The sequence below is a fragment of the Homarus americanus genome, unplaced genomic scaffold (assembly GCF_018991925.1).
Source record: "Homarus americanus isolate GMGI-L3 unplaced genomic scaffold, GMGI_Hamer_2.0 scaffold34360, whole genome shotgun sequence".
NCBI classification, from domain to species: Eukaryota; Metazoa; Arthropoda; class Malacostraca; order Decapoda; family Nephropidae; genus Homarus; species Homarus americanus.
The window spans coordinates 3,603,959-3,626,974 of NW_024739403.1; the positions used below are offsets into that span (position 1 = coordinate 3,603,959).

The 23,016-nt window shown below is 40.0% G+C and overlaps 1 protein-coding gene across 2 annotated transcripts in view; it reads right to left on the reverse strand.

Annotated features, from left to right (window-relative positions):
• LOC121874533 (FAD-dependent oxidoreductase domain-containing protein 2-like) overlaps positions 1 to 23,016 on the reverse strand; it is an 82,616-nt gene that overhangs the window by 51,091 nt on the left and 8,509 nt on the right. The gene's annotated exons all lie outside the window — the stretch shown is intronic.

The window sequence follows — 23,016 nt, forward strand, 5'->3', positions numbered from 1 at the left end:
TTATTAAGAGGAAATGAAACGTGTTAAATCAATTTTGAATAAAGGCTGGAAAATCAAGTGACATTCCTAATAGGTGACACCTGTAAACACGAGACTTCAGCTTATGACACATCCCACACTTCAGCTTATGACACATCCCACACTTCACCTTACGACACATACCTCATATTCCACCTTATGTAACCCCTCACAATATCGCCTTACACCCAGACCATCATCTCACACCATAACACCGACATCAACAGAATTATTGTCCTCCATCTGCCGTGGACAGCAGCGTGAGGCAAACGTCCCAGGAATGTCTACACCGCCATGGTGAGGACAATACACCCCTCGATGGTGTATACTGAATGAATACAAGTTCTCTCTCCCTCACCCATTCTTTCTTCTTTTTTCTCTATGTCTCTTTCCGTTGTGTTTGGAATGGGGTTTTCTCTCTCAGATAAAATACATAATCACGAAACACAGAAAACCTACACACATAAATCACAAACAGAATATCTACACACACACACACACACACACACACACACACACACACACACACACACACACACACACACACACACACACACACACACACACACACACTACCACTACTCCGGCTCAGCCCTTATTCACCTGGCTAATGCACTTTTCACAACACTAAAATCATCCCAAAACTTTACTTAGATGAGGTTGAATCATAGTTTATAATTTGGCATCACTGTATAATTTCAGTTAAATGTGGTCTTTAAGATTTAATTGACTGGTCTTAAGACACCGGTAATATTAAGAGCGAGACACTAAAATCCCCTCCATGGCCGCTCTCCATTAGGCGTGATATAGTAACACTGGAGTGGTGGTGATGTCCTCAATACTCCATTCTTAACACGGATACACACGACTAACAATAACAATAACATGAGTAGTAAAAGTATTAAACCAATCTTTTCCATAATCAAAATATCACAATGGGCGGGTGTAAATATACTGTAATGTACAGTATATGTGTTACAGGCAGTCTGTCAGATACCTGTGAAAATGTTGTGAGTCATGTTGTGTGTGTTAGGTTAGATTACGCTACTAATCTATCATATCCTAACCTAACCTGTACACATGAATCTGCATATTTTCACAGGTTCTCATACAGTGTGTGTGTGTGTGTGTGTGTGTGTGTGTGTGTGTGTGTGTGTGTGTGTGTGTGTGTGTGTGTGTGTGTGTGTGTGTGTGTATGTGTGTGTATGTAGTATATACACATACATATACATACATCTTTCCATTATACAAACCATAATACTTATCCAGTATACATAAGAGTCAGCATCAGGTAAACTTGATGAACTCACAAGGCAAGACCCAAGAACACACACATTAAATTTTGGACAAGACTGGACCAAGGTCAGAGTCACAGGTGCCGGTGAAGAAATAGCACCGTTGTGAACCCTATTTGGGTGATCTATTCGAGATGTAGATCTACCTATTAAGTTACCCATCACAAACACCACCATTTTGGAAGCTTCTACACCAAATTGTAACAAACCCACTAAGAAACGTTGCATGAAATTGCGACATGCTTCATTTGCATTTCTGCATTACCAGTTACAACCACTACTTGATCATAACACAACTCCGGGTTATGATGAAGGACTAACTAGTTAAAGCCTCACTCCCGCCACCCAGTACCCCCAGACTCAAATCCTCACCGAGGGCGGAAGTTGGTACAGTTAATATCTTGGGTGAGCTTCTAAAAGTATCCCGCAGTCTTTTCAAACATCCGGACGAGACGTGGGCGACATACAGATCCTCTCATCCGGTTAGTTATCAAAGGTGAGTCTTGAGGCAAGTGGGATGTCTGAAGTACGTCCGCCTTGACAAGTCAATGAGCCTCCAAGGGCATGCAATGGCTGGTGTCATGCTCTCGGTTGTAAGACAAAGGATACACTTTACTGGGCATAAAACCTTCACAGGTTCGTAGTGGCAATAAAAATAGTAACAGTCCGCGAGTTGTTAATACGTAAGAGTAAATACCATACGAGAGAAGCTGTTACTGTAGATAAGTGTAGTCACCCCTGAAGGTTGTCTCTGGTCATCGTTTTCTTTAACTCCAGAAAATTATCATTAAAAAACCGTCACGATGGCAACAATTATGTTTCTAAAATGGACCTTTTCACAAATTAAAAAAAAATCTACCAAGTTTGGTGTAAATACGCACACACATTGTAAAGTTATTGTGGAGACGCACAGACAGACGGGAGGACCAAAAAACAATACCTTTTCCCCTCCCCTCCCGGACAGGATACCACTAATCCCAACCACCACTGACAATAGTAGTGATAACAAAATAACAAAACATAATAATAATAATAATATAATAATAATAATAATAATAATAATAATAATAATAATGATAATAGTCATAATAAATTAAAACTCGTAATAAGACCAGCACCAATAACTAGTCCACAGCAAGGCCTCAGGTCAGCAGGTCTGGCAATCAAAATGACAAATAGAAGAGAAAAATCTATCCTAACACTCGCAGGTTAATTGGAAACGTTACCTTGGGACACGACTCCTATGGCGGCTGGGGAAGAAGATCAAGTTGCCTTTGGCCTTCGTAGTCTACTCTAGTTGATGATGTACAAGGCGAGCGTTCTTTCCTTTCTGTGTGTGTGTGTGTGTGTGTGTGTGTGTGTGTGTGTGTGTGTGTGTGTGCGGAACTCGGCCCCTGAAGTATGACGTGTACGCCTCTCTCCACACTGAAGACCCGCCACCTACTGCGCCTTGGCACCTCCATGCAAGGAACACTAAGCTATATCCTCCAGCTTCTAAAATGACAAGCTATTAATTACCTAACAGATTAATCGACAAGCTGAAAGACATTCTCCGTTATGCCCCGGAGCGTCTGGTGGAGCGTGTGGGAGAGCATCGAGAAAAAAAGGCGCTGTTGTCTTCTCTCCCAGTAACTCACTTTAACATGGCCACGTCAAACGCTAAGTGCGGACGCTCACCTGCCACTAACCGACTTATCAGAAGCTCCTAACTCCCAGCTGTGTTTTACGTCGCAGATAAACAATGATAAAGTATCCTGAACAAGAGAAGAAACCCGAGGAAGGTGCTGCGATATTCCTCATGGGAAATAACAGGGAAGGATATTCAACCGATAAAAAGATCTTGAAAACAAAATCGATGTCTAACGAACTAAATTTAATCACCTTGAACACCAGCGCTACCAAGAGTGACCCACTTGTTGAGATCGTTGTTGTTTATAGAGGCCCTCACTCTCACTGACTTCATCATCCAGGGTAAAGGAACAAAATGTGATGCCAGCAAAGTCTTCCCTTACCTGAACGACCAGCACTGTGAACAAGTCTTACCAGCAAACACTACTATATCGTCCTGGTGGCGAACATGAAAGACTCGTACTGGTGACAAGAAAAATAACAATAAAAACCCCAAGCATTCACTCATGACACAGAACACCTGATGTCTTACCACGACCACTGGGCAGGAGGTTCGCTGTTACGTCCTGCAAACACCTCAACGATGATACTTTATGACCTAAAAGCGGGTAACGTTCTCATGAATGGATATACCGCTCGCCTTCACAGTCCTAAGCGTACAGTAGCTGGTATTTGACATTGCAGTTGGGGGAGTATAGGCAGTCGGGTGCAGTGCCGGACAAGCTACTTCCTTGTGTATCGAAAAATATTTATCTATAGTGTATTGTACTGAATCTATACTTTAATTAACTTACCTAACCTAAAGGCTGCAGGGAGGGGGGTCACTTGAAGGTAATCCAATCCAATACAAATTCACTCAGACAATGTTCGTGGCACTTGGGACATATTTTAGATCCTTGAACAATATGGCTCACAAAACTGACTTCTTTGCGTGTTGAGTAACCCTAGAAGACTGAACAAAAGTGAACATAAAATACCGTACCCAATTACCGACTCCCCCTAGAGGCAAGGTCAACAACTAAGAGACTTGATAATTTGACAGTCCATTCACAGGGTATTTTGTTCATTTACAAGTTGCATTTAAGTAATTTCTCCCAATTCACGAGTTTTACGACCACGATGACTTTCCAACACACCTGCCAGGATCTTCTCTACAACCTGTTATATCATCCTGGCTCAACTTGCTCATATCCTGTGAGCCTCTCAGTATTGTGGGAGCCTCAAGACTGTAATGCTGTACTAATCCGTTTCCAGCTGATGCTAATGAGGCGCGCAAAACAGTGAGGAACTTCTTGACTATGAAGTAAGACAGACTGGGAGGGGTTGAGTGAAGGTCCTTTATTAAGTCTGGACAAACTTCCTAAATGGCGGCACCGACGTCTAAGTCATACGAGTGGGGGGGGAACACTGATAAATGTTTAAGTCCCTCACAACACCAATTAGGACTTGGACACCGCTGCCAGCACTACGCTCTACCGTTTTCATTTCCCTAACTGTAAAGTATAGTATCCATTCCTATCTAGGTGGAATATAGGCTGCATCAGGAGCGAACTATCGATTTTTGGAACGGGAGTTGAGTGCTGTACCCGTTTATCCACCGCACACATACACAGTTAATAACATTATTTCACGTAGTTAACTCGCCCACTACAATAATTACAAGACACAGCGAGAGAAACATGAAAGAGTTAACTAAACACAACATTAACGAGCGTTGAGAGATTAGCTGTACTGTAGTCTGACAGATGGAGAAGGGGAAAGAATATGAAATACGGAGGAGGAAAAATGAGGAGAATTATGAAATCAAGAAGAGATCAAATTTGGAGAAACGAAGAAAATTAACAAGAAAACGAGAGAGACCAAAATATGAAGCTAGAGAATAAAAAGAAGAGAAAAAGAGGATTAAAGAGGGTAATTGGCGACTGAGGGAAGGGGGAACTATCGGGCCTTCCTCCTCGCGATCATTAAGGTAAATCTTTATGCTTGCTTGAGTGGATAATTGGCCACTGAAGGAAGGGGGGGGCTGTTAGTCACCCTCGCCCTCACCATTAAGGTACATCTTTACACCTAATCAGTGGGTCAACTCAGAAGGTAAAGCTCAGAACTCAATGACATAGAGAGACATCTGGTGCCTCTGTCCGGGTGGGTGGTTCCAGGTCAGGTCTTAATGGGCCCTAACCTGACCCGCATGATTCGTCAATATCAGAATACTTGTACACTAATCAACTAAAGACACAGACAAAACGAACCTATTATGGCATACATCAAATATACGTAAAAGTAAGACATTAGGATAAAAATGTCATTATCACCCAAGTGTTCTACGTGACGTTACCTTCTGTTTACATGAGACGTCACGAGATCTTTATTGCAGTGTTATATCCTGTTGTGTTCTTTCCCGCCTCATGACGCCATACAACTGTTATCAGCATCTAGGCTTCATTATGTTATACGGTGTGACTGATAAACAACCGTGACGCCATGCGGAGAAGTATCACCCTCTAGCGGCAGCCACTATGACGTCACATGAATAGACATTGTGACGTCAAACTGAAAGTGACTCGTTATTCCTCCATTCTTGTGACGTAATAGGGAGAATATTAGACAATCATTGACGTCACAGGAGATTGAATGTCCTTGTTTACTCGTGTCTGTGTTTATTCCAATTCTATGTTAATTTATGTTTCGTATTTCCACGTTACCAGTAAATCTGTTGACGACGGAGGTGTTCTGAGACGACCCAATCAATCCCGCGCAAATCTACACATTTGGATTCCACATCGGACGTAAAAATAACGTATTTTTTTCCGCAGACTCCGACACGAGAAAATATTTGCCGCTTCCCAGACGTTTCTCGAAAATATCTAATTTAACTGTAAAATTAACAACTTGTTTTCGGTGATACGAACTGAATGAACGCACGATGATAAACTTGACACGAATAAAAGAAATAATGAAGAAAAGTATTAATAATGATAATGAATCTACACTCAACGGAGCCCGGAATGAAGAGTAAACACAAACTCTTCGTGTGTTTACCGTCACTCGGTCACCGCTGTAAACACACACGTTCTGCTGTGGTGTTTCCCTCCACAGCAACATACCCACATACTGCCTCATTTATCCTCGCAGTATTTATGATAAAAATTAGTTAATAGATATGTAGAACTTAGACATATTCAAGGGATTATTTCAGCAGTTTAATGGTTACACAATGGAGCGTTGTACAGGAGATGTTGATGATAATGTGTACAGGAGATGTCAGTATTGTGTGTACGTGTGTGCAAGACGCGTTCGTAGTATGTCTGTACATAGGGTGCGTTAACAGTGTCTATAGTAAGAGAAATCACGTCAACTACGAATGGTGAAGGTGACCACCGAGTACACACACACGCACACGCACACACACACACACACACACACACACACACGCACACACACACACACACACACACACACACACACACACACACACACACACACACACACACACGCACACACACACACACACACACACAACACACACACACACACACACACACACACACACACATACACACACACACACACACACACACACACACACACACACGCACACACACACACACACACACACACACACAGCTCGACAAACATGACTACCATCGTGCCACATCTAATTGCCCGATATATTATCTTAATGACTAGTTACAAACAAGAGTAATAAGAAGATTGCTCTACCGACGCTTTATTACACAACAAAGGGTCATAACTGTCAAAAGTTATGAGAGCGGAACCACTGACACAGCAATACGTCATCCACACACTATACAGCAGTGTTTTAAGTGATGTGATATTCCGCTGAAAATAGGGGAATAATTTCAAAAGGTTATGATAACAGACAAATAACTCAATTACATACAACCTGTTATACTTTTTTAATAATACTTTAGTACTGTTATAACGCACACACACACCAATTACTTTAAACGGTGGCTGCTGCTGGCTGGACGCACGAGACAGTGTAGCACGTTATCCAAAATGAAAGAGGCGACCAAACAAAACAATAGACCTCAACATCACAACTAAATGGCTGAGAAAATCAACAAGCATCTACACGAAAGGGGGAATAAAAAGAGCCAGTAATCAGTGTATCTACGAATGTGAGCAATGTACGAACTCTGACCAGAAGGACAGTGTTGTTAGCGAGTGGAAAACCTGGATCAATCATCAATATACGTCAGTAGTTTGGCAGGAACAAGGGATTCAATTAACAACTTGGCCTCATTAATAGTGAACTCCCGCGGTAATAATAAAAAAAAAGTATCCTGACTAGAGATCGCACACAATTAGAAACAGCCAATCAAAATGGCCAATACAATGGAGAACAGACGTCACAGCCAATTACAGTGAGCGACACATTGATTCTAGGGGGTGTTGAAGCCTATCACAGTGGGCGATACTCACGGGCGGCCTCGCTACAGAAGACGCAGACACCTGGCCACAATAACAGGTGAGAACTCAGGTGTATGAACTCCCTCACACACTGGACTGATCAACATCGCTTGGCATATATCCAACACTGTTTCAGATATCCCTTTCTATTTCTAGATACCGGCATATACACCACACCTCGTGGCAGATACAACAATTAAAACTATTCCGGAAATATTGTGTACTAATGTGTAGTCTATTTTAATCACTCCGACAGCATACAGCATAGTCATATACTTATTCGTGTTAGGAGTACCAGGAACTGTAAAAATACCCACATAGTTCAACCCCTGGCAATGTTCATATGACACCAAGTCCCCCCATTTCCTATGCCTCTTTCAGACACACACAATACACTTCTGACACACGTGACCTGACCTTCCAACCAATCCCCTTGTGGTCAACGTTTCTCAGCAAGTCACGCCACCAACTTCCAGGACACAATACAACTTCTGCAGGCACCGACTATTAGAATTCTTGTCAGCGGTTATCCCTACGGCAACTTCACCTCAAGTTTCCTCAGGCGCTCAGCTCAAGTCGACGATAAAATGTAGTTTCAGGAAGCATCACTTTGACGATTTTATGTCCCTGACTCACAACTTTCCTTCCTGGTCCTCGTCCAAGAGGCAGAGAGAGAGGATAAATTCTCCAAGGCTCTATCCCGCCAGCAACATCCTTACATACATCCTACTAAAGTTATCCTAAATGTCAGTTATGTGCATTTTTATCCATTATTTTTTAAGATACGAATAAAGCTATGGTCTGAGAGAAGGCTTGAGGCTATTTTATATTACTGCCTGTGGTGTCATCAGTGATTGGAAGTTGGCACAACATTATATTTGCTCTCTCTCTCTCTCTCTCTCTCTCTCTCTCTCTCTCTCTCTCTCTCTGCGTGTCAAGAAACGTCTGTTAGGCCAAATACTTAATGTTATGGGGGACGTACCTAACCTCTTGTACGTACCCAAATTTTCCCCCTTGATGTGACCCCCCAAGGAAGTTACGTCCAGTTGTCTCTACCAGGCTGCTAGCATGACAGCAGAGCGCCCTGTTGGAGGGAGGAGTCACCATGGTTGAGGGGGAGAACGTCCAAATTCTTTGTTCCTTCTCAACATACTTCCAGCATCTGTGGGATATTGTTGTTTCCTGACAAATCGTTCGACAAGTTTCTAAGTCCCTCGGTGCCGCAGGTCGGTTGGGAGTTGCAGTAACCAGCTTTGACCGGTTTCACAGCAGGAACATACAATATAATATGAAGAAGTCAACAGAACATTCAACGTCTATCTAGGATGCAAGATTGACGGCAGACAATTATGAAAAATAAATTCCGGTCCATGCAACAGCACACAAGAACAAATCATATAGAATGTGAAATACGGAATTAAGCCATGTGCCTAACAATACCTCATTAAAATATAAATATAAACAAAGTCTCAGTTGGTGCATCTGGTTGCCAGCCGAGCTTACCACGTGCAATATTCAGCAGCCTGACGATATTTTCGGCTACCAGGAGTGACTCAGTGGTGTGTGGGCAGGGAAACCCTTCGCCTTGTCGAGACGCAGACGTTCCCTAGTAAATTTTATTAATAGTGAGGAGAAACCTTATAAACCTTCCTTGTATTACCTAACTCTAGACAAGGAGACATCTTAGAAACCCCCAGTATCATTTAGCATCATTTTAGACTGGTCAAAGAATACAGAAACCTCGAGATGAATTGATTCTTTTTGTAAAATCTTATCCGAGACATTTAGACTACAGAATAGAAACCACAGCTTGATCACAGTGCAAATAGAAACCCTGGAAACCAAATTTGTTAAAACTTCAAAATCTCACCTTAGAAACCATCATTTACAAAACTCTTACATACTATGACTATAAATTCAGAGACCCTTTCTATAAACCTTGACCTAAGCTTCAGAAAGAAACCTTAAGAACCCCTTTTTTTCGGCAGGTCTTTGAAACCCTGGAAAACTTGACTGTAAAACCTAACCTAAAATTGATGAAAAAATAAAATCATTGATGGTATAATTTTATCTCAGACAGAAGAGATGGTCTTAGAAACCTGAGCATTTGGAAATAGTATAAACCTTATTTTTTTTATTCTTGAAGGCCCTAAAAAAATCTGAGTACTATAGCGATGTGTGTGTGTGTGTGTGTGTGTGTGTGTGTGTGTGTGTGTGTGTGTGTAAGTAGGGTGGGTGAGGGGGGAGGAAGAAATCTTTTGGGGCTTTGAAAGAAGCCAGACTACGCCCAGCCTCCTGCACCTTCTTGCTTATTCACAGTGTTGCCTCATGTGCGCTATTTCCGTGCCCGCAGATGGTGTTTCCTTAGTGGCGCGAGTCTTGATGCTGATTCTAACGTAGTGTAAGAGAGAGAGAGAGAGAGAGAGAGAAGAAGAAGAAGAAGAAGAAGAAGAAGAAGAAGAAGAAGAAGAAGAAGAAGAAGAAGAAGAAGAAGAAGAAAAAAAAGGAGAGAGAGAGAGAGAGAGGTAGTAGTATAGAAGTCGACACTGTCCTGATTCTTGAATTATGAACGAGTTTTCGAAATACAACTCGGTGTTTCCAATTCAAATTAAGTTTCTTGACTACGTCCTTGATTTTACAACTGCTGTACCTACTGTATTCTATTGATGAACCGAAGCAATATACAAACACTGTACTGTATCTAAACCGAGCCATTTTGAATATTTTCCGAATAGAATTTTATTTATTTTTTGGAGGGAGGAAGGGGATTAATTTCTAGTAATTTTTATTAATACGAGAACTATATATAATTTTTTTCAATCAAACCATTTTATTTATCTTTGTAAAACACTCGATTTATGTTTGTATATTTCTTGCATCGCACCAACGTCATTAATAAACCCTTTAGAGCCATTTCACTGTTGGTTTGTCATATTACTATATCAAACGGCGCCATATTTGTCAACACACGGGAACATCTTTTGATACAATAAATTCCCCTTCTATGTGTACGTCCACCCCCACATAGCAACCAGCCCCAAGTGAAGAGTCTAACAACTTCTAAAATTGGAGAGAGGGAGAGAGACCTTTGACACACATTACCAATCATTTTCAGATACGAAACGTATTAAACTCCGGAGCGGAGTCAAAATATTATTGAAGTCGTGGGTACATATTACCGTTTGTCAGAACCGTAGATGTTATCAAGTAATGTTATTCATATGATCATGCCTTACAAAGATATATATATATATATATATATATATATATATATATATATATATATATATATATATATATATATATATATATATATATATATATATATATATATATATATATATACATAATGTAACTTTGACAAACACTGATAACTTTTCTGTTTCTCTATCTTGGCAGGCTGTTAGTTCACCAGGGGTTGTTCCACCATTGGCAACCACACCAGACTATACTAGGAGGGATCCCAAGCACCCACTCCAGACTGGAATTTAACCACTGACTATGTGCTTAAGGGATGAATGCTCGCTGTACCAACTAAGTTACCTAACCTAACCTAACCTATACCGGGCCTCCCACGTCAGGTGTTGGCGGCCATTTTGATGGAACCTCTGAGCCTTGTATAATGAGAGCTGTGATTGGCTGCAGTGGTTGAAGCATTAACCAACCACACGCTCGCTTAACTAAACATATTTTGAAATGGTCAGATTCAACCGAGATATCTACTGTACAATGTTTTAGTCAACACAATTTAACGCTGGCTAAATCTCACCTCTGAGTTCTAATTCAATATACACATTCAATATTGTCCTACTTACCTCCAGCACAACACGAGTAGCTCAGCTTAACCCTTACACGTGAACATTCCAGTACAGCACTACACTGCCTCACTACACCACCGCGGGATATTAATGTCTAAGTGTGTAATAGCATTAGCAAGCGACTGTGTTGATACAATGAGTATTACATGGATTCCCCTGTACCATTACACTCACGCCAGTATTATTACACAAACAAGCCACCACGCCGCAGTGAGTTCACCCACGTCACCCCCGCCTACACGCCATCACTACATAGAATCCATTCAACCCTCACGTACACAGTTTCACGACAGCACCACAGTGAACCACCCAACCACACACGCACACACACACACAAACGAGCACATCGACATAGCATTAACGCAGCAAACAGACAGACAGATCACTGCCTACCCCCCTCTCACACATACCGTCTAAACAAAGACCAGCAAACATTACCAACTTTCTAAAAGCTTCGCCAATGAAAACTTAAGTCAAGACACTTTCTCCCTCTTCAACATCACAAAACTTTTATCAATAGAAAGTTCCCAGGTCAAAAATTGTCTTTCTAACTCCTTAACACAATCCTTGCATTAGTATAACTCTTATCTATCTATCTATCTATCTATCTATTTGTCTATCAGAAACGGTGTCCCCAATTCTTACTCCTCTCCCACCTTTGTGTGGTGTAACTCAAACAAATAGCTGAAACACAATAATCTCTCAAGAACAAAGACTAAAACACAAGAGCCTTCAGTAAACATGCGCCTAGTGAGCATTTTCCTTCACCTCTTCGACACAATGTCTTACACCGCTCAAAAATTACAACACATGAACAATGAAAAGTGATTAAACTAATGGCATTCTTTGTTTACTGTGCCCGTACTGAAGGGTAAGCAAGCCTCCTGTAATGACTGACTTAGTTGGGTAGTATGGAAGTGAATTGTCATGTATGTATGTGTGTGTCAGTCATCATTATACGTTAACAACACTTGACTGTCGACTGGTTGCGCGGTGTGGTGGCGAGTTATTGTGTTAATTTCTGCGCCAGTCATTGTACGCTATCCACAATGATTTTAACCACATAGAAGAGGATACGTTAATGTATTGACAGGTTGACCAATTAGAATTATTAAGCCTTCATACTACAGTCAACACTTAACAGTCAGTCAGTCAACAACAGTCGGCACCTTGGCTAGGTTCCTCCTCTTTGACTGAACCCACGTCTTCCTCCTCCTCCTCCTATTCCTTGGCCAACCATCTCTTTACCTCAACCCCCTCTACTTATGCCTAACCCCCTCCATCTCAACACCACCCTCGGCCCCCTGCCCCAGCACCACCCTCGCCCCCCACTCCACCCTCGGCCCAACCTCACTCGGCCCCCCTCCTCCACCTCAACACCCCCTCGGCCAACCTCACTAGGCCAAACAGTCACAGTCGGCCGCCTCATTGACGCCGTCGCCTCGATTAATCTTGATCAGGTTTTAATTACAGACGTCGTTGGAGCGTGATATTGACCCCTCCCCACGAGAGAGAGAGATGAACGTTGCTCAATAACTAAAAAATAAAGGCCACAACAGGACTCCAATTGTACACATGACTAACCCCCAAAATACTTCCTTTCAGCCTACCTGTGGAAGGAGGGAGGGAGGGATGGAGGGGGGTGGAGAGGGAAGGGAGAGAAGGAGAGGAGAGAGAGAGAGGAGAGAGAGGAGGAGATGTGTAACGTTTCGACCGTCACATTCTGGCTGTGAATAGTGACCATGAGCACAGGGACTGTGGTTTGTGAGTGACATGGAAAACCGGGCTGTGAAGACAACATACATACATACATACATACATACATACATACATACATACATACAAACATACATACATATAATAAAATACGTAACAAACCAAAAAAGACACGAAAAAATAAAATAAAATACAAATTAAAACAAAAACGTGAAAAAATATGAAAAACAGATCATTTAGCAGAAGACTAAAAAAAATAATATACGAAAATAAATAAATAAAAACATTAAATCAAAATAAAATAAAATCAACGAAAACAAAAGTAAACAAAATAAAAATAGAAAACAATAAAGGTTGTGAAGCCGGATGTGAGGTTCATATCAGACCGAGGAAGGCTGTACTCGGCCAAGAGTCTCTGTCCTGAGGTAAGGCGTCTGTATTTATTATAAACTTTTGGGGACACTGAAGACATCTTCCTTCCTAACAGCAATAGCTTTGTAATTTTATTTTAACTTCTGACTAGCCATTATATTATATATAAGTTAATAGTCAGTTAGAAAACCTAACCTAACCTAACCTGACCTGATCCCCCAAATATTTCGGCCTTGGATACCTCACCATAAATTTTCTGACTACTGTACTCTGGTTCGGACGCAGCTTCAAGACACGACCTGACTTACGATGCACAGGATAAGAGTTAGTGTGTGTGTGTGTGTGTGTGTGTGTGTGTGTGTGTGTGTGTGTGTTTATTAAGATACACAGCCGCTGTTCATACATCACCCACACCCACCTCGTAAATCTGAATGACCTGCCGCCACCCCTAACGTCAATTTAATATTCATTTCATGGAGAAGAGTTACGGCACCCGAGTTGATGGCTTGTGAACCTCGCCTTCCTGACCTTCATCCCACCGTCAGGAGGGAGGGAGGGAGGGAGGGTACCGTGCTCATGAACCAACCTGTGTGAGTTTGGTCTTGCACTCTATGACAACTGTGAACGGTGTCAATTACCTACCATAGTGACCATAGTGATGATTAGCAAATTTATTTTTCAATTTGATGCTAAATAAACAGACATAATACGGAAAGGTGAATCAAGCACATGTCTCCCCTCACCTGCACATTTTATGAACGAATTTGAGAAATTTGTGACTGTACAATTAATTCTATAAGTTGTATCTATCATCCCTTATTTCCTCGCCTCCTAGTGACCAAAACATGGACCCTTATTACAACAGATTTCCCCATAAAAGACAAAATAAAAAAGTTATTGAAGCTTTCCTCTAGCATTACCTTCAGAAAATTACTTCAAAACATAATTTTTGCACCTTAAAGGCATGGTGGTCAAAGAGACGCGTTAACATGGATCACAAATCAAAACTGCTGTGAACTAACCGCACAGACCCCTTGGGATACCGATAAACTGACCTTGATAAGACAAAGGTTAACATCACAACGAACAAAAGTTTTAAAAATCATCTCTTTTTAGAACTTGATTTAAAGAAAGTATGGAGACTTTTTATAAGCATTCGTCGGTTCATAAATTAATAGTTGTTGTATAAATTGTATTATATCCCCACATTCTAGCATTTTATTTATCAATGGTCTGATTAATATTACTACAGTTCATATTACTCTTGTTTCCGCCCCTAATCAGCCCTTTAATTGGTCTGTCTGTTACTGCTATTGAATTTTTTCGGCTGATCGCGTCTGTTTACCCCACCCACCCCACTCCACTCCGCCACCCACCCTACCTCATCACCCACTCCGCAACATTCCACCAGGCCACTACCCGTAAAACTCTACGGACTTCGGGACCCACGTTTCATTAAGTGTTTATTGTAACTGTCGCGACCAGAAGATAATCATACCAGCGTAAAGAGTTCTGTATATATATCTGATCACATTTAAATCCATTATCCTGTTATAAAATAAATTACCTTTTCTGTCACGTTGCTAAAAGCTAAGATACCTTGACTACCTCGAGTACAACGACACCTTACAATGAAGTCATTTATAATCAATGGGTTAAGGCAGAGTACATGTCATTACTCATTATACTTTAGGGAACAAATCATTGTACTCTAGGATAACTCATCGTACTCTTAAGGTAATAAGCGTCTTTATTCGATAGGTTAATTTATCGTAATCAATGGACTGATTCCTCGTACTCACAGGATTGTCATTGTCCTCAAGCGAGTAAGTTGATTATATCTACTTAAAATACCTAAAAAAAATATTATATAAAAGTAAAAATAACATTATCTTTAGGAAATAAATACTTGTACAGGTAAGTTATATCACCTGGGTTAATTAAAAGAAAATTACCATCACCTTCCTTCAAACTAAAATATAAATAATATTACCATTGTTTAAGATGAAGACCCATCCACCAACAACCAAACAAGAACAAATACATTGACCAAAGGAAACAAACAAACAAATACACACAAAAACACATATATCCAACACAACAAAGACAAAAATATTCTTTCATTGATCCTGTCACCAAAATACTCATTCTTTGTCTGTCTATTAGTCCCCCTCACCCCCCCCCCCCAATCATTTCCCCTCAGAGATAGAAGTTTTGCCGACCCTGATGGGGGTGGACGGGGGAAGGGGTAGGGGAGAAGGAAACACAAAAGGACACACGAAAGCCGGAGGGAAAAATGAATTTCTCGTTTGGAGTAAAACTTGATGTGTAGTTTGTGATCCTGTGTTCTATATGACCACAGGGAGGGAGGGAGGGAAGGTGAGTGGGAGGGAAGATGAGTGGGAGGGAAGGTGAGTGGGAGGGAAGGTGAGTGGGAAGGAAGGTGAGTGGGAGGGAAGGTGAGTGGGAGGGAGGGTGAGTGGGAGGGAAGGTGAGTGGGAGGGAAGGTGAGTGGGGGAGGAAGGTGAGGGAAGGAAGGTGAGTGGGAGGGAGGGAGGGAGGGAGGGAGGGAGGAGGGGTGGAGGGAGGGTGGGAAGGTGGGAGAGTGAGTGGGAGGGAGGGTGGAGGAATGGGATGGAGGAGTGGGATGGAGGAGTGGGGTAGAGGAGAGCGAGAGAGGGAGGGAGGGAGGGTAAACAAACTAATAAAATCCCTCAAGTTATATATATAATTTTAGGAGTTTATTTCGAGCTCCACTAATACTATTTTTATTTTTATTTTCTCGGATCTGCACTAATATATTTCCTTCATTACATAAATTGGAGTGAAAAATTGAGTGAAAATCAATTATGGTGGCGGGCTACGCATTTCAAACACACACACACACGACGTAACGTAATTAAAACAACCCCAGAGTTCAATTGGTTGGTTTGTGTGGTGTGGTGTGGTGCGGTGCGGTGTGGTGTAGTGTAGTGCAGTGTGGTGTGGTGTAGTGTAGTGCAGTGTGGTGTGGTGCAGTGTGGTGTGGTGTAGTGTAGTGGGGTCAGATTCATAAATGGTTTTCACACTGTAGTCGTATTTTTTTTTAGCTGAAGGTATTAGGTTAACAAGCCTTCCCCCCGCCCCTGTCTTTACAGTCATTAAATACGGCATTCAAATTAACCAGAACTGGGTAGATTTAATAGTTCTATATTAATTTATTTACCGGAGGAGATAAACTGAACATTTACCTCATTGTTGTCGAGATTGAAGTAAATACTATTTTTTTTTGTTCGTACAGTAGTATATCCGGTACCGTTAAAAATAATACACAATTACTATTACCGTGTTAATAATGATGTCTTATTATCGTTACATAATCAATAACATTATTAACTACAACATTTTCGAGTGCTGGCGTACCCTGCCCTGCTAGCCGGTTAAACTATCATAAAATTTTCACCTCCAAAATATCGAGAAACATCCAGAGGCGAGAAGAAAGTCTAGCTGGTGGCTGTCAGGGAAATGTTGTGATCATTTATTTTTCACGAGGGATCTTGTTGACATGGAACCCGTCTCTACCCTTGTGGGTCTTTCCATCCCATTTTCTTCCAACAAAAGCTGGAGGATTAAGACTCGTAAAGAGGGTTGGTTTCGTTCGACAGCGGGTGTATAGTATATGAAACGAATACAGGTGCGCGTGTGTCCATCAGTGTGAGGTCTGTACGGTAGCATCTTGGGAATCTGTGTGTGTGTGTGGAGATGAAGGAATATGCTAGCGTGTATATGACTCGCCTGTCATAATAACAATAGTAGTAGTAGTAATAGTACTGTAATATTATAACTATCTTTCGCATCTAAACTAGCTATTTCAAAGACTTTGTAAAGTAGGAAAGTCATTCTTTGCCTTGAGAATAAGTGCAAATAAACCCGCGAGTTGCATATTACGTGTTCTGGTTTTTCCATTTCATTTTCCACGATAGTCCTGCAAAAAATAAAACCCATTCCAACAATGAAAAATCTTACCCAATTTTATTTCTTGGCGGTAATTCAGTATTCACAACATAATATGAAGCGGACGTAAAAGGTAACAATACCGGTAGTATTACATATTTAAATTAAATATATATACGTTTTACTTTGTACACCGTGTAGGCGAGAGAACTAAAGACAAACAAAAAATACGAATGAAAACCCCCCAGCAAGAATTTAACGTAGTTTAACTGGTTTAATTTAAAGAGGGTCGACAACTGTTGGTTTATTTACCGACTTCCGGCAATAAAGAAGCAACAACTAAGCGCCGGCTGGAGGTTACAGCGCGGCGGCAGTAATCACAGCACAGTCGTCCATCACAATTTCACGTCAGGCTGACAGCTGCGAGAAGTATTAACCAATTTTTTGTCCGCCTGAGCAAATACCCTTTTTATACTTTATGAAGGAAACTAAACGTGGAGAAAATAAACAATGGAAGACAATTATAACGGTATTATTTTGTCTACCTGTTAAGAGTCAACAAACTGTTTTGGCTAGGACGTAAACACACTTAGTTGGGTTAGTAATTTTGTTTAAAGTTCGATAATGTTCCTACTGACAGACAGTTTACGAGGGAACACACCTAAAACAATATTTTAAACGTATAAGAGAAAAATAAAACTATGTAACGTGAATAATAAAAGCTATTCGATCCCATCAAACACCTTAAGAATACAATTAGGTACTCTTAGGAACCTATGTACATAACCCTCAGCAAAATTACACTCTTCACTCAATCTTCGTCTTGCAAACAAATTAAGTTAGAATGGAATGACAGAATTAAGTAAGACTAATGTTGTTGCTTACAAGTATTAAGTAAGACCAATGTTGTTGTTTACATATATTAAGTAGGACCAATGTTTATATGAATTAAAAAAATAAGAGCAATTATATATATATATATATATATATATATATATATATATATATATATATATATATATATATATATATATATATATATATATAAACCCAAACAAGTACTCTAAGAATGTCCATACAATAGACAGTAGTAGTAGGTAGTAGGCAGCTACCAAACAGGGAGGTACTACCGCCTGGGAAGATATTGGAAGCATAATGTGTTGTCTAATGGTAGACCCTGCTGCCATATGGCATCACGAAAATTGCGACCAAGTCCCAGTTGCTGATGTGACTTTCTGCCTCATTTACACACAATTGCAGGGTCTCAATTGTTTCTCGTACAAAAGACAACAAAACATACATACATTGTTTCTCACTTTTGGATTTTTTTATGGTTTATTATTATTATTACAGTGTTATTATTATTATTATTATCATCATCATCATCATCATCATTATCATTATTATTATTATTATTATTATTATCATCATCATCATTATTATTATTATTATTATTATTATTATTATTATTATTATTATTATTATTATTTCAATTTTTGCTCCCCAGGCCCTGATGTGGGTCAGTTACCTGTTCCGAGTGGGCTAGTCCCGTAAAGACACTACTAGATGAATGATTTACACGTAAAACAGCTACACATTAACAACCTTACATGTCAACACTACACAGTACAGTACACAACAGTTGTATAAACACAACCAACACACATCTCAATTAGTGGTAGTTGCATAAACACTCACTTGCCATCATTAATTAGTTCAAACAGCCACAAATTAATATTAAATTTTCCACAATGACACACATACGCACTTTAAGTCAACATTAAGTGGCACATACGCACACACTCTTCGACACACACACACACACTGCCAAGCTCTTTCAATAAACCGTTAATTATTATTATTATTATTACACAAATACAATTTACCATAGATACAGAACTACAAAAGTATACAAGTACTCACCCACTCACACAAACAGACTAACACAGAGGGCAAAGTGAGTGAGTGAGTGAGGTAGTGAGTGAGTGTGTGTGTGTGTGTGTGTGTGTGTGTGTGTGTGTGTGTGTGTGTCGATGAACGTGTGTGTCGATGTACATGTATGTGTGTGTATGTATTAATATGTATGTGTATCATGAACATATATGTGTCTGTGTGCTTCTTCAAGTGGGTTTCCCCATCACTAGGAGAATGACAAGGCCTTCTTACCCTGGAGGATAAGACCAGACAAGTTCCTGCAGGAGGTCGCGACACACTCCTGGGGGCTGTCAATACCTGTCTGACGGGGGAGTGTATATCTCTGCAGTCAGTGGCGTAGCTAGAGTGTGTGCCGCCCCCGTGCCCCCATACTCAAATATAGTATGCTAAATACACAAACATACTTAAACTTTATAAGTAACAGTTACCCCTAAAGATAGTTTAAACTTTATAAGAAGAAGTAAACAAAAGCAAAACGATATATAGGATAGGGAAAGTAAAAAAGTGTGTAAATTAGACCATTTTATTTCTGAAATGAAACTATAATTTTACAAAGTAATTTTTCTTGTTTTTTTTGTTGAGTCTTCAATGATATTGTCAAAAATTATTTTATCTGTCAATTGTCGCTCTATAGACAGTATGGCAAGATTTCTGGACCGCAAGGTGCTCATAGTAGATTCATGGAATTTTCATCGTTTTAGTTTGAAAACTCCCTCTCACAGGTAGCAACACTAATATAAATTGTGAGGAAAATCCTCAGTATTATTATTTTTATATTTGGAACCGAGTTCTCAAGGTTATACTTGAATAAACTGCAAAAAGTTCATACTTCTTTTTCCACGTCTGTATTCTGTCTTTAATAGTTATAGCAGGCCAGCAACAAAATGCTGGAAGTCTTTTTCTTCCAACGAGGAACTCTCTTTATCAATGTCGTCGTGGATCGGACTATTTGATACCTGCATTATCATCCAAAAGATTCAATGGGTAGAAGGTATATTTCTTGGCAAGTTCATGAAGCTGTTGAAATCTCAAAGTTATTTCTGATCACTCTGTCCAGCGAAGAAAAGCACATTTCTCCTTAATTTAATGTCGCTGTACAATTCAGCATTCACGATCCTTCACCAAACATTTGTTTCTTTCTTTTTTGTCGACGCTGATGGCCCATGACTATCCCCAGATCATTGCAAATTTCTTTGCATAGTTAACTCCCATTACTCACTAGCTTGTCCTTGCTTTCAATTAGAAATGTTTTAATCCCCTGAGTTTTATAGTATCACATTGTTGCCGTCTGCCTTTGCCTTGAAGTAAGTCTACAAAAGCACTTTAGGGAAGGATTTGGTCCCTACAGGCCAAGAAAAAGGTAAAGGAAATGGATTGTAACGCACCTATGAGAACACTGCATCTGTCTCCTGGCAGAAGGTTTCTTTTTTTCTTCACTAGTTAACTTTTCTAGGCACTTAAGATTTTTTGAGAAATGTTTTTACAACACCTCTTACAGTTTCTCCCCTGCACTCACCGAGTTTCTATTATGCGCTTGACACTTTGACCAGTGATCAATGAAGTTAGAAATATCCTAGAAGGAGCGGTTGATGGTTGAAAAAATACAAACAAACGTTCCACACATCCAAAAAGGTAAATAGGAATTGCTAAATAACAAAGCTGCATGAACACCTGCCAAATCTAGTTGGAGTGATTTGTACAAGCGACAAATTTCGCTTTTTATTAATTTCTTGATACGTTTCTGAACACCAGTATGAACACTAGCCATCACCGCAGCATTATCATATGTCATTCTCTCAAGGACTTTTGAATATCAATTCCGTCTTTCTAATTTTCCAAAATCATCATTGAAATATTCTTTGCGGTTTTACTCTTTTGTTTCAATGAAATCGACAAAATGATTCCAGAACCTTCACTTTATCTCCATCGATCATAACATAGCGTAAAACTTGCCTGTTTGATCCTTGGCGGCAGTTATCAAGAGTGTTGTCGAATATCGCGGAAAGCAGCATTTCATTTTTTACTTGCTTGATGACTTTGCTTCTTGCTGTTTTTCTCCAAATTTCTATAAACTCGTTCTTAGTTAGTAGGAGACAGATAGGAAGCAGCAAACTTGTTTCAGCTGGATTTTGATGTTCATGTGGCACTGGATCATATTTCGTCAACAAATCAATTCATAGTTTTCAAAATTTATTTTCCGTTGTTTAATGTCTTGTTTCTCTCATAACTATTCCTTCTCGGTGGCTCCTTGTAGTCAAATTGTTTAGAATAGAATCTATAATATCACAATCTTGAAAAGGATTTCTTCATTTTTTCACTTGACTTTCGTCAACTTCTTGTTCTTTTTATCAATTGTTGCTCCAATGACAATCCCACCTAACTCCTTCCATTGTGGTGAAATTCGAACGTGAGCCGCACTGATTCGAAGCTCGGATATTCATGATCCAGTTTCACCATATGTTGAATCCATCCCCTGAATTAAATTTTGAGTTATTTCTCCTTGTCTGAGTCAGTTTGCAATAAAAAGCAGTAAAGAGCTTCCTTGAAGGGAGTATACCATCCATGATCTCAACATTCTTCCATTTGGCAGACCCACACCACATGAGCTCACTGGCGTACTTGTTTGAAGTTGTTCCTTAATCCTCAACAGGTTACAGGTTGTGTGTGGGGCGCATAGGGTGTAGCTCATAACATGGCCGTGATGATGTGGGTCAGGTGTTAGGTCAGACACGACAAGGATTAACTTGCCGCCGATACAAAGGGATGGATTAACGTCTCCAGTAGCTACAGATATGGGTGATGAGCAGACCCAAAAGTGCCGCCCCCCCCCCTAGCTACGCTAGTGTCTGCAGTTCCTACAGAATACAGAATGGAATACAGACGGAAATTTGGATATTAAGATAGTATACCTTTCCTTAAAATATAGCGACTTGGACCCTTTTGCTATAAATGAAATAAAGACTTATGAAGTTTCGGCAGTTTCTTTAATTAATAAAAACAAATTAATGTATTTTAGTGGAACTATTAATTATCTTTAATGTATTTTGATGACCCTTTTCGATAAACTCGTACATAAACATTCCTCCACACACATACACACACACACATACTGCTCCCTTCAACACAGCCCCACGCACAAACAAAAAAATAAAGTTTCCAATTCGTGTCAACAGGACAATATTTGCTAGCTGGTCACCCTCCCCCTTTCACTGTGTATATAGACAACCCACCATATATATACATATATATATATATATATATATATATATATATATATATATATATATATATATATATATATATATATATATATATATATATATATATATATATATACAGTATATATAATTTGGTAATAAGCAGAAGTACATTAAGAATAACAAAAGCCGTCACAGTAATGATAAAATATTAATAACGTCAAAAACTATCATATAATAACGATATAGACACTGTGAATAAAGATAATACAAATAATAAAAATAAGAGTCAGCTGTAACACCATCGACCTCGTAACTAACATTAATCCACCAACATCACAAGTGCTCCGGGGTGCAATTAAACGGTTGCCATGGTGACATTAACCAACCCGATAACTAAAGCGACACTAAGCGCTAATCACGTCTAGGTAATTACTGTAACACGCAGGTTAAGCAACGCCTAATGACATGTCTCAAGTGAGCAACGTTACAGAAGACGAATACATAACAGCACATGCGTAACAGACAGACAGACAGACAGACAGACAGACACTTAAAGCAATCCATTCTAGAAGTCTATAAACTAGACAATTTCAACACAAGGGCAAGACAGCTGCTCAAAGCACCTGCACACCGAACCATTAGTAAACAACCACATATCCAGCCATC